The sequence below is a fragment of the Mastomys coucha genome, unplaced genomic scaffold (genome assembly GCF_008632895.1).
Source record: "Mastomys coucha isolate ucsf_1 unplaced genomic scaffold, UCSF_Mcou_1 pScaffold22, whole genome shotgun sequence".
NCBI lineage: Eukaryota > Metazoa > Chordata > Mammalia > Rodentia > Muridae > Mastomys > Mastomys coucha.
Genome location: NW_022196905.1, coordinates 8,880,984 through 8,892,286, shown reverse-complemented (window position 1 = coordinate 8,892,286; position 11,303 = coordinate 8,880,984). Strand labels below are relative to the sequence as shown.

At 43.6% G+C, this 11,303-nt stretch overlaps 1 long non-coding RNA gene across 1 annotated transcript in view; it reads right to left on the bottom strand.

The window, feature by feature from the left end:
- Nucleotides 1-6,614: 6,614 nt before the first annotated feature.
- Nucleotides 6,615-11,303, bottom strand: part of LOC116070470 — a 37,250-nt gene continuing 32,561 nt past the window's right edge. The window contains exons 2-3 of the long non-coding RNA XR_004110410.1: nucleotides 8,093-8,146; nucleotides 6,615-6,701 (exon numbers count right to left, since the gene is read on the bottom strand). This is a non-coding gene — a long non-coding RNA (uncharacterized LOC116070470). The remainder of the gene's footprint in view (nucleotides 6,702-8,092; nucleotides 8,147-11,303) is intronic.

Below are 11,303 nucleotides of genomic sequence, written 5' to 3'. Positions count from 1 at the left end.
GTGGAGGATTGCAAATTCGATCATCAATAGGAGGAGAGGACCTCGGCCCTATGGGGGTTCTGTGCCCCTGTGTAGGGGAATGCGAGGGCCAGAAAGTGGGAGAGGGCTGGGTGGCAGGCATAGGGAAGTGGGAGGCAACAGGGGTTTGCTTTTGTTGTTTTTGTTTGTTTCTTTGTTTTTTGGAGGGGAAACTGGGAATGGAGAAATTTACATGTAAATAAAGAAAATATCTAATAAAAAAAAAAAGAAAAAAGAAATCAATATCAGAGCAAGCTCCGCAGAGAAATCAATATCAGAGCAAGCTCCGCAGCCAGTCCCACAGCACCCAGAGGAAGCTCCACTCCCAGGCACTCTGACACGCCCAGGATCAGAGGTGAGGAGGACACAACATCTGTCCCAACACCGGGAGTAACTGGGACCAGCATAATAACCCAGGCAAGCAGAAACTCCACCAGCCCAGTTGCTTGGGTTGCTTCCCGTCTGTCTGGGCCAGCTGGTGCCCTAAGTAGACCTTGGGCACAAACTCCTCAGCCAATCCCACAACACCCAGAGGTCCACGCTTCTCAGAACCAGTATGTGGAAGAGAATTTCCTGCTACTGCCTTTGGATCAAGATGTAGAACTCTTGGCTCCTCCAGCACCGTGGCTGGCTGGATGCTGCCATGCTTCCCACCTCGATGATAATGGGCTGAACCGCTGAAACTGTAAGCCAGCCCCAACTTTAGCAAACAATCAGGTGAAAAGAGGCCTTTGAGCAGAAGTCACTAGCAGCCATCTGGAGAATGGAGGGGAAGGATGGGATGGAGGGATGATGGTTCCACATAGTTGCCTCTGCCCCAGCTTTCTCCACCATTGTCTTGTAAGGAAGAAGTGTTTGACGATCAGCTTAACAGAGGCAGGAAAGTCTGAAAGCTATGGCAACATATGACTACATATAGTGCAGTGTTTAGCTGCCTGAGAGTTCCTGGACTCTGAGCAAAGAGGGAAATGTTCCTTCCAGTCCTCTCTGGATGACTCCAAGTAACTTGGGTCTTAACAGAGAAGTCATGGGTATGTGACCCTGTGACATGCAGAAGTCTCTTAAGGAACCCCATAAGATGTGTTCCTGATTTGCTCATACAAGAGGTTCACATAAGTGTCTTATTCCACTACTGTGGAACTACTGTCTAAGTTTCCTTTCTAGTTGCTGTGATAAAATACCCTGAAAAGGCAACTGAGGGAGAAAGGGTTCCTCTTCGTTCACAGTTCCATGTTGTATAGCCCATCACTGCAGGGAAATCACTGCAGTGAGAACTCAAAACAGTTGATTATGTCATATCCACAACCAAGAGCGGAGAGAAATGGATGCATGTGTGCACTCTCTGCTTATCTTCTCCTTATTTGTACAGCCCAAAGCCCAAACCAAGGAAATAGTGCCACCCACACACCTTTTAGGCTGGGCCTTCACACATCAATCCCCCAGTCTGATGGATAGACAACCCCTCATTAAGTCTCCCTTCCCAGGCGATTCTCCATTGTGTCCGGTTAGTATCTAACCATCACAGGGGACATCACATACCTTTGGAGGTGGCTTCCTAAGGCATAAGAGGAGCTATCTGTCATTGGTAATCTGACCCAAATTTTCCTCTAGCATTGACCTCTGTTTCAGCCACCAAGTTAAGTCTCTAACCAAACGAAGACAGCAGGGGCCAAACAAAAGCGATGTTATCCAGACTTTCTGGGGAAATTGAGTAACAAACCTGTAACCACTTCGTTTTCTACATTTTTAAAAAAGTCTTTTTTAAAATCACACTTTGGAAATGTCTAATTTGAAATGTGTGAATGTGAACATTTGGGGGCTTGAAGTTTTATCTATAACGGCTGTTCCCACTTTCTTTTCTCCTTTGTTTTTTGTGTCCTCTTTAGCTGCTGACTTTTTAAAGTTATTTTTTAATTTTTTTCTTTTTTTTATTTATTGCACATGCTCACATGTGTGAGCACACTGGAATGCATGAGTGTCAATATCAGCTACCTTTCCTTGATCAATCTTCACCACTGCTTTTGGAGCTAGGATCTTTCACTGAACCTGCTCTCCCATTTATCCAGCCTGGCTGGCCAATGATCTTCAGGAATCCACTTGTCTCCACCTAAACCCCAAGGCTGGGGTTACAGGATCTCAGCACCATGCTGTATTACTCTGTTTTATTTGTCTTAAGTATAATTTGGATTCAGCAGTCTATCGTGGTACATTTGGTACTGTTAACAAATGTGTTTTCATAGGTGGATTATGAACAAAGAAACGATTTAGAGTTTCTTCCTGGGTCTTTGCTAAGAATAAAGTGATTAAGAGTTTAAATTCCCAGCTGATGCGAGCAGTTCTATATTTGGTCAACACGAACTTGCTCTTTGATGAGGGAAACTACGGGAAAAGCTTGCACTACTCTGTTCTTGTGATTCCTTGTGTTTACACAGCCCCAGAGCCAGAGGCATGAGGGGTGAGGCAGGCATCAGTCTCTGATGATATGCTGAGCATGCATGGTACAGCCTGACTGGAGGCAAGGCATCTGGAACTCCACCACCTGCTGGTCAGACCGGAGGGAAGAGCAGAGACACAACCCAACCACCACCTTAGAAAACTGCCAGTTGACAGCCACTGGTCCTCTAAAAAAAAAAAAAATTATCACTTTTCTCCTTCTTGTGTGAGAAGTATCCCAGCATATGTAATCTGGGGGATGCGGAGGATGAGGTGGGCTTCAGCTACCAACAGTGGCTGAAAAACCTCCCAGGTTTTTCAAGCATGACAGAGGAAAAGGTTAGAATGGACTTTAACCAGTAGGTCCCCGGTGCCTACCGGTGCTCTGCAAATATAACCCACACACACTGCCAATATGAGTTCAACAACAGTTTTTTTAAGTAGCTGGTCCCTGTGGCAGCTGGGAACTGGGGTAGCCTCCAAGAGTACCGGAATTGCTGGAGAGACATCCCAGAAGCCCAGGGAACAGTGCAAAAGTGGAGGTGGGAAAGCCCATTATTTAAAGGTTTAGCAGCTAAGTTGGGAGGTCTGTGACCTTAGATTTAAAGGGAGAACACCGACTAGCTAGGGATTCTTCCTGCTATCTAAAGGTATAAAAAGCCCAAAACAGATATCCCAGGCTACTCATGGGAACGCAACAATGTCATCTTTTAAATATTTTTCTTTCTGCCTGGGATAGGTGGGGCATATAAAGTGGAATCATAAAAATTAAAACGTCACTCCAATTCCTTAGAATTCATAGCTTTCCCTTATTTTACCCTCCTGTGCGTGGAAATGGGTCTTTAAACTTCTTCACGAATAAAGGCACTGGCTCTTGGGGGTTGCTCAAGGCTATCCAGTTAATAAGTGACAGGAATCACTGAACTAGGTCTGACCCTAAGCCACTAGCCTTTCTTGGTGCTTCCTTTCCTTCTCAGAGGTGAGGGCAGTGTGCCTCCCGCACTCGTAGCAAAGAAGCCCCTGTGTATATAAATGAAGATGTCACCTGCTGTACCTGAGGGTGACTGCCTTCACTTCACTTCTACCACAAGACGCTGTTCACACTGCCCCCCTTATGTGATGACTTGCTGTGCTTGTGGACTGGTTTTATTTATTTATTTTTTTCCTGTTTGGGATCTCACTGGCCAGTTGGCTCATGTTCAGACCAAGCCATCCAACTGTGCTTGACTGACAGACTGTAGTCCACACTCAACAAACGTTCAGAGGTTAAGCCAAGGTTATCCAGTCAGTCTGTGGGTGTTTTGGGGTTTTGTTTGTTTGTTTGTTTCTGGTTGGTTTTTTGTTTGTTTGTTTGTTTGTTTTCGAGACAGGGTTTTTCTGTGTAGCCCTGGCTGTCCTGGAACTTACTCTGTAAACCAGGCTGGCCTCAGGACTCAGAAATCCGCCTGCCTCTGCCTCCCAAGTGCTCGGATTAAAGGTGTGCACCACCACTGTCTGGCCAGTCTGTGGGTGTTTAATGAGCACCACTACCTACCCCTGGGCTAGCCTCTTCTCTCCTCCACCATATGTGTAGGGGTTTTCCAAACATGATTCAGATCTAGTCATTCCTTGTCTTAGGAGTGTCCCTGCATCTATAGTCATGATGATGAGGCTTGTCACACAAGTCTGTCCATGTGGCTCTGGACTAGAGGTAAATTAAGACCCTGAAGCACAGTTCATTTGTTTTGATAGAGCTTCGAGCTTACAAACTCCTGCCTGCCTTGTATGTGCAAATAACTGGAGCAGAAAGTATGACTAGCAAATGTTCCTCCTCACCTCACGACAGAGAAGTGGAGACCTAAAGGACCTGTCACCACCAGGTTTCATGCATTAAAGTTAGCTGTGAAATTCCTGGTGGCCAAGGAAAAAAGGAAAACAGGCACGTTATCTGCATTTTGTTAACAGAAAAAATAAAACAAAGCCTCTTTCTTATTTCTCTATCAATATAAACACAATCTCTAGATTTCATTTTAATGTCTTTTTGGTAATTTGTTTCCCTCTTAAAGCTGTTCCTGCTTTTACAATCTTATAGTAAGCAAGCTGTGAATGCATTTTGAAGTGGAATCTTAAACATTCTTTAGAAAGTTGGTTTGGATGGTGTTTTGCTGGGGCAAACAAGTGAAGAAATATTTTCCTGAAGTAGAAACAGGTGAAAGGCTAAAGGCAGACTTGTGAAGGAATGTTTAGCTGAAGCAGACACAGGATAAAGGATGCTCTGCTAAAGCAAGCGTGTTATTCTTCAATAACAATAGGCATGTATTGGTCCACCTTATAGTGTGTAGTTGAGCTGCATTTGTGGGGACTCCATAGAAAGAAATGCACCAAAAAAAAAAAAAAAAAAAAAAAAACCCTTCTGGTACTGTGCTGCAGTTTTACTGCTTCGAGGGACTAGGGTTGACAGACACACATGTGGAGGACATGTGATGTTGGGGGAGGGTATAAATAGGACTCTCAGACAGTAAAGGGGGCTAAGCTAGGCTTGCTTATAGAGCTAGCTGTGCAATGATTGTGGGTCTTGCATCTTCACTGAGAGGCACAGCCGAGAACTCCTGGCATTTCTCCTGGTCCTTCCTGCTGACTTGTGCCAAGGCTGGGGCCTGGCTGTCTCTGCTTGGTCATGTCACCACTGTGGCTAATCCAGCTCTACTGAACTGGACTGCTGATATATCCACGAAGTGTTTGTGAGTGGACTGAGCTGCTGCTCCTTCTAACCCATGAACTGAACTGCTGATTTCCAGACAACACAGAGAGGAGTTGTTCCAAAGAACCATTTCTAAACACGTCCATTTCCCTGTCCAATCCTTTCTTTCCCTCGACCTTTGGTAGGCAGAAGGCTAAAAGGGAGGTTAAAACCTTTAAGAACCATCATTAAAAATAGGTTTTGAAAAAAATTAAAGTCACAACGCTTATTGATTTTTAGACTGGGAACTACAAGAACACATGGCTCATACATTTAAGGGTGATGAATTAACTTCCAAAGAGTGTGTGGATTCACCATTTCATCATTGAGGTCTGGACTTTTTCCCACTCCCTTGCCAGCACTAGATTTTAGCAACCTTTTTCATTGTCTGGTACAAACCTTAAATTAAATGTCTCCTAGCAAGCTTGACATTCTTTATTCAAGAACACAGAGCAATGGGGCACCCTGGGCTTTAGGGTGGGGGTTTTAGGTTGTGTTCTGTGGAATTCTAAGAATTCTGAGGATGGGTCTGAGGAACAGAGGGCAAGACCATCATCCCACACTTGACCAGACCAACTGAGGTTTTAAAATCTATTTTTATCTTTAATCAAATAAGAGGCTGCTGTTCAAAACTGGCACGGGGCCTTGTTTCTTATCAAGCCATTAGAGACCTGAAGAAAATTGTCTAGGCAAAGAAAAGGGGGCCTCAAAAGAATGGATCTCTAACTGTAGACTGTAAAAGAAAATCCAAATTCCAGCTAGTCTGTATAAAAGACACACAATCCAGGTATTTTGTTTACAAGCTGTCAGCCTATGGGGGTAGGTTTTGGAGCTAGTCAAATTTACATCCCAGGCACACGTCCCTTGTTACTTGCTGTTTCTCCTAGCCATGTGCACATGGTCTATCTCCTCTCATGGCTGTTGTGATCATAGAAAGGGAAAGAGCTATAAGGATATGTTCTGGTGAGGTGTAGGGAAAGGGGATGCCTCAGCAGGCCCATGCCAAGGCATCCCTTCCCACTTAGGGACCAGACACACACCAGTGTAGCATAGAATCGAGCTTATTCAGGGCATGGGGAAGGGAGTTAAGAGGGTAGCAGAGGCAGAGAAAGGCAGAGAGAAGGAGAGAGTAGAGAAGTAAAGGGCAGCCATGACCATGTGGAGAGATAGGGGAAGGGAATGGACAGAGAGGAGGAGCAAGGGGGCAAGAGAGAGGCAGGAGGAAGAGAGAGAGAAGGAGGCAAGCAGCCCCTTTTATGGTGGGCCAAGCCTACCTGGCTGGTGCCAGGTAACTGTGGGGATGGAGTTTAGACAGAATACCAACAATGGTGGCTTCTTTCTCTTCTTCTGTGTCCTTTCTCCTCTCTCCCTTCTCTACCTGCAACCCCCAACCAAGTAACCAAAACTCACCTACCTCTGTCTATTGCCCAATCACAGGCTTTAGCCTTTTGTTGACCAGTTAAGTTGGGGAGCACGGTTCACATGACAAAAGCTGGTGCATATGATGATCTCCTTGTCCTTGGTGACCTCCCTGTGGGGGAAACCAGATTTGGGGGTACAGAATTTAGCATTTGAATAAACAAGCAGCATCAAGCCACCCTCCTACACTTCCCCCCTTTTTGTCTAAATAAATTCTCATCTACATGCGGAGTGTGACACGGAGTGTGGTTATGCACACTCCTGCTCTCCTTCAGCCTAGGCCTCTCGTCCCTTCTCCCCCCCATTACCTTGTACTCAAACTTAGAAGGTCATTTTATCCATGATTTTGATTACCCCCTCCCCCCAGTTCTCTTTCCTCTTGGAAACACTCCCACTCTGTGCATATGATGGTGTGATCAAGAATGGCCCCCATAGGCTCATGTGTTTGAATACTTGGTTCCAGTTGGTGGAAGTGTTTGGGAAGAATTAGGAGGTGTGGCTTTGTTGGAGGAGAGTGGGCTTTAAGGTTTTAAAAGATTGGTACTATTCCCAGTGTGTTCAGCTTATGGTTTGTGAATCAGTATTGCCCCATCATCACTCCCACCTGCCTGGGGGCATGCTCCCTGATATGATGTGGTTTGCTCTTATCCTTCTGGAACTGTGAGCCCCAAATAAACCCTGCCTTCTATAAGAGTCCTTGGTCATGGTGTTTTAGCACACCAACAGAAAAATAACTAAGGCACTATGTACATCCTATTTTGCCTTATTAGTATAAATTGGGGTTCCTTTGCCCTGGACTCTGAATAAAATCTCGTAGTCCTTTACAACTGTAGGGAGCCTCTCTGACGCTTGGTTCCTCAATGTTCTTCTCTGCCTCCTTCTCTTAGATCCATCATGCAGTCCACCTCCTTCTATGTCAGCAGCTAACTATTTCACCTAACACATTCTGCCAAACAGTGGAGTAGAGGGTTGCTGGGCCATGCTAGAAGCAGAGGGATCTCAGGTCCCGGGAGGCAACCAGAGTACACAGTGGACATTATTGTAATCTTTGCAGCCTGATGCCAACTCCACCTTAGCTCACTCGTCACCTCCCTTCTCCTTCAACTTGCCATCTTTACACACTTGACCTGCACTAAATCTGGAATGTCTCATTACTTTCTTGCAGTAGGCTTGTCCCTCAATTTTTCCCAGCTTTGGGGCAAGCATGAAAGTAAACATGCTTTCTTTTAATCACCTTTTATGCCCTGAGTCTTTAACATATGAATAATGAATAATTACTAATTATACAACTTTTAAATATATTGTATAAACAAATATAAGAACCTTGGCAATGCTTTATAAAATGTGGTAGACGGTCTTCTTGAAAAGACTACAAACTTTGAATTTGTTAAAAGTTAAAGCCTGCACATGTATTTTTGGATTTATTGTTTAGGATTTCCATCATCCAGCTATACTTCTCATTCCCCTCCATGCTGGCCTTTAATCTCTTAAACGTTTTCTCACCTCTTCCATGAGCTGGACACTATTTTTGCTTATTTTTCCCTTCCATGTGTCCAGCTGTGAAGGAAGTAAAGATGACCATGTATATCGATAAAGTATCTTTTCCTGCAGAGATCTCAGAAAATAAAGAACATTACATAAAGTAGCATGCTATACAAGCCAAGGCTTAAAACACCCTTTAGTGAACCACTGAAAAATATCACTTGGAATTCCTACCGGATCTTCTATCTGCTGTGTTTAATTCCTAAGTCTCATGTTATTAAAAGAAGTCTGTTTGTTCTACTACATTATACCATTTTTTTCATCAAAACTGGCTTAAGTTTGGTGTGATAAAGTACAAACACATAACAATTTATCATTTCCAATATTTGACTCTTCGCTGTAAAGTTTAAGCTCATGAAGTTCAAAGTGCAGAAGCAAATTCCACCCTGGTTAGAGACACCAACTGCAATTCCACCTCAAAAATATTTGCATATACAGCTTTCCTATTCTGTTCATCTGATTTTTGCCAAAACATCCAGATGAACAAGATCTATTTAATCAAACTTATTCTGTGCCAAGAGAAAAATAGAATAAATAATAACCAAATGTTCACTGCCCAACTCTTATCCAGTCTCTTCCAAGGGGAGCAAACCCATTTGACCTGTTGATTTGATGTTTGGCTATCGTTACAGTTGTCTAAATAAGTCATGTTTATACACAGGGTACAGGAACAAAATGGACCAGTATTTATTTTAAACTGCTAGCATTGTTTGAGGTTCTTTTAATAAGCATGATAAATAGAAATAAAAAACGTTAAAAGCATAAGGTGGGTGATTTTGGCTGTAACTCAATGGCTAAGACTGTGCACTGATCTTGCAGAGGACCTGAATTCAGTTCCCAGAACCCACGTCGATATCATCTTAGTGGCTCAGCCATACCCAATTTGAATCCTGGGTAAAACTAAAAACTATGGCTTTTGGGGATTAGTTATCTTCTAAATCTGCGCAGTTCTGTATTGAAACCATGAACACTTATCCCATGGTTTCTTTGAGGACTAACTACAAGAAAATATATGTTTAACTGCCACACTGAAGGCTCGGGAATATTGCAGAAGAAGAGCAAAAAGGGCAAGAGCCAGAGGATTAAGAAGTTTGCTATAATTGTGTCCTATATATTGTGTCCTAGGAATGTCAGATGCCACATCTATAAAGGCTCACCAACATGACAGCCTTAACCATGAGCTGAACAAGGACAACCACAGACCTTTCATAGTGTGTGGAGGGAAACCTTGAGGCTTCAACCCCACACAGAGAGCTACAGGCAACTAAGGAATGCTGGGTGCAGAAGGAATAGTCTTCCCCAGGGAAGAGCACACCAAGTTTATTATCCAATACCAAAGGGTCAGCCCGAAAACATGCATACAAATAACATTATATGGACTGAGCAGGCTGTATTTAGTAATGTATATGTATGTGCATATAAATATACATGCATGTAACAACAATTAATTAAAAACTGACCATGAATTTTAAAGAGAGCAAGGGAGGAGGTGTACGTGGGAGGATTTTGAGGGAAGAAAGAAATGATATAATAATAATCTCTAAAAAGAATAAAAAAGTGCATGTGTTTACTAGTCAGCGTCATGTAAGTCTTGCTCTGCAATTCTTTAGCATCTAAAATTAACCTTCTGCATTTGTCTCCCCTTGAGCTTCACAACAACCTTGTATTCTAAAGCTAACTGGCTAATTTATATTTGTGTGCTGCATGGATGCATGCGTGTGACATGTATGGTTTGTGTAAAGGTACCTGAAGAGGTCAGAAGACAGCACTGGATCCCATGGAGCTTGGATTATAGGTGGCTATGAGCTGTGTGAGCTACTGAGAACCGAATTCAAGTCCTCTGAAAACACAGCAAACATTCCTAACTGCTGTGTCCCCATTGCGCTGCCTAATTAACCTAATCAGGAAACTGAGAACTAGAGAACATCAATGCGCTGGGTCAATTGTCCCGCATCAGGGAAGATGAGGCAAGCATCCGTGTCTTATCCTTACACTCAGGAACAACTGTCCGCTCTGGAGGGTCCATCTGCCCATGCTGGCCTATGTCCCATCTCCCCCCTCCCCTCCCAGCACTCGGAGTTCACAGAACGGTGCTCACGGAATGGGGGGATCTTTACTAGAAAGCCAGTATGTTTGACCCATCTCCTGAGCTCTTCTCAGAGTGCACTCCTGGCTCTGGATCATCTGCACCAAACATTTCCCTTGGATTGCTTCTGGTTTCAACTTGATTTAAACATCAGAAACGAACTCCTAATCTTTTGGGGAAAAATGTGAAGTGAAAGTGGGCAGTCAAAGGCCATGAACTCCGTAAGGCCATTTCAGAGAAGCCAACGTCCAGAATCGGCCATTCTGCACAGAGTAGACCACACGTTTCTAAATGCTGAGAAGAGAAAAACCCGGAAGTGTTTGTCCAGGTGTTTTACCATCAGGTTTTTGGCACGATAAAAACGCTAATAATTGGATTGTATGAATGGTTGTAAAACTCTGCCAGTATACTAAAGTCCACTGAATTGTGTATTTGAAATAAGTGGATTTTATGGCATCTGATTTATACCTCAACACAAAGATGCTTTAGAGCCGGTGAGATGATTTAGTAGGTACAAGGCTCATAAGCCTTATGTCCCTAGATACATCCCAAGAACCCATGGTAGACAAAGAAAACTAATTCCTGGAAGTTGTCCCTTGACTGTTGAATATACAATATCATGTCACATGCACACCTGCCCCCTACACACAGACACACATACACACACACACACACACACACACATATACACACACACACATGCACACACACACACATACACACACACACACACACACACATGCACACACACATATGCATGCACGCACAAGTAATAATGGTAGTAGTAATAAATAAAGAAGCTTTAAAAAACAAAAGGTACATTCTCACTATAGCTATAATCCCAGCACTGAGGAGACTGAGGCAGGAGAATCACTGGAAGTTCAAGGCCAGCCTGGGCAATGAGTTCCAAGGCTATATAATGAGACTGTCTCAAACAAATAACAAAAGGATACATTTATATGACTTGCTGTTTTAAAGTCTTAAACTAAATTTTCAGCCGGTGGCTCATGCCTTTAATCCCAAGCACGTGGGAGGCAGAGGCAGGTGGATTTCTGAGTTCGAGGCCAACCTGGTCTACAGAGTGAG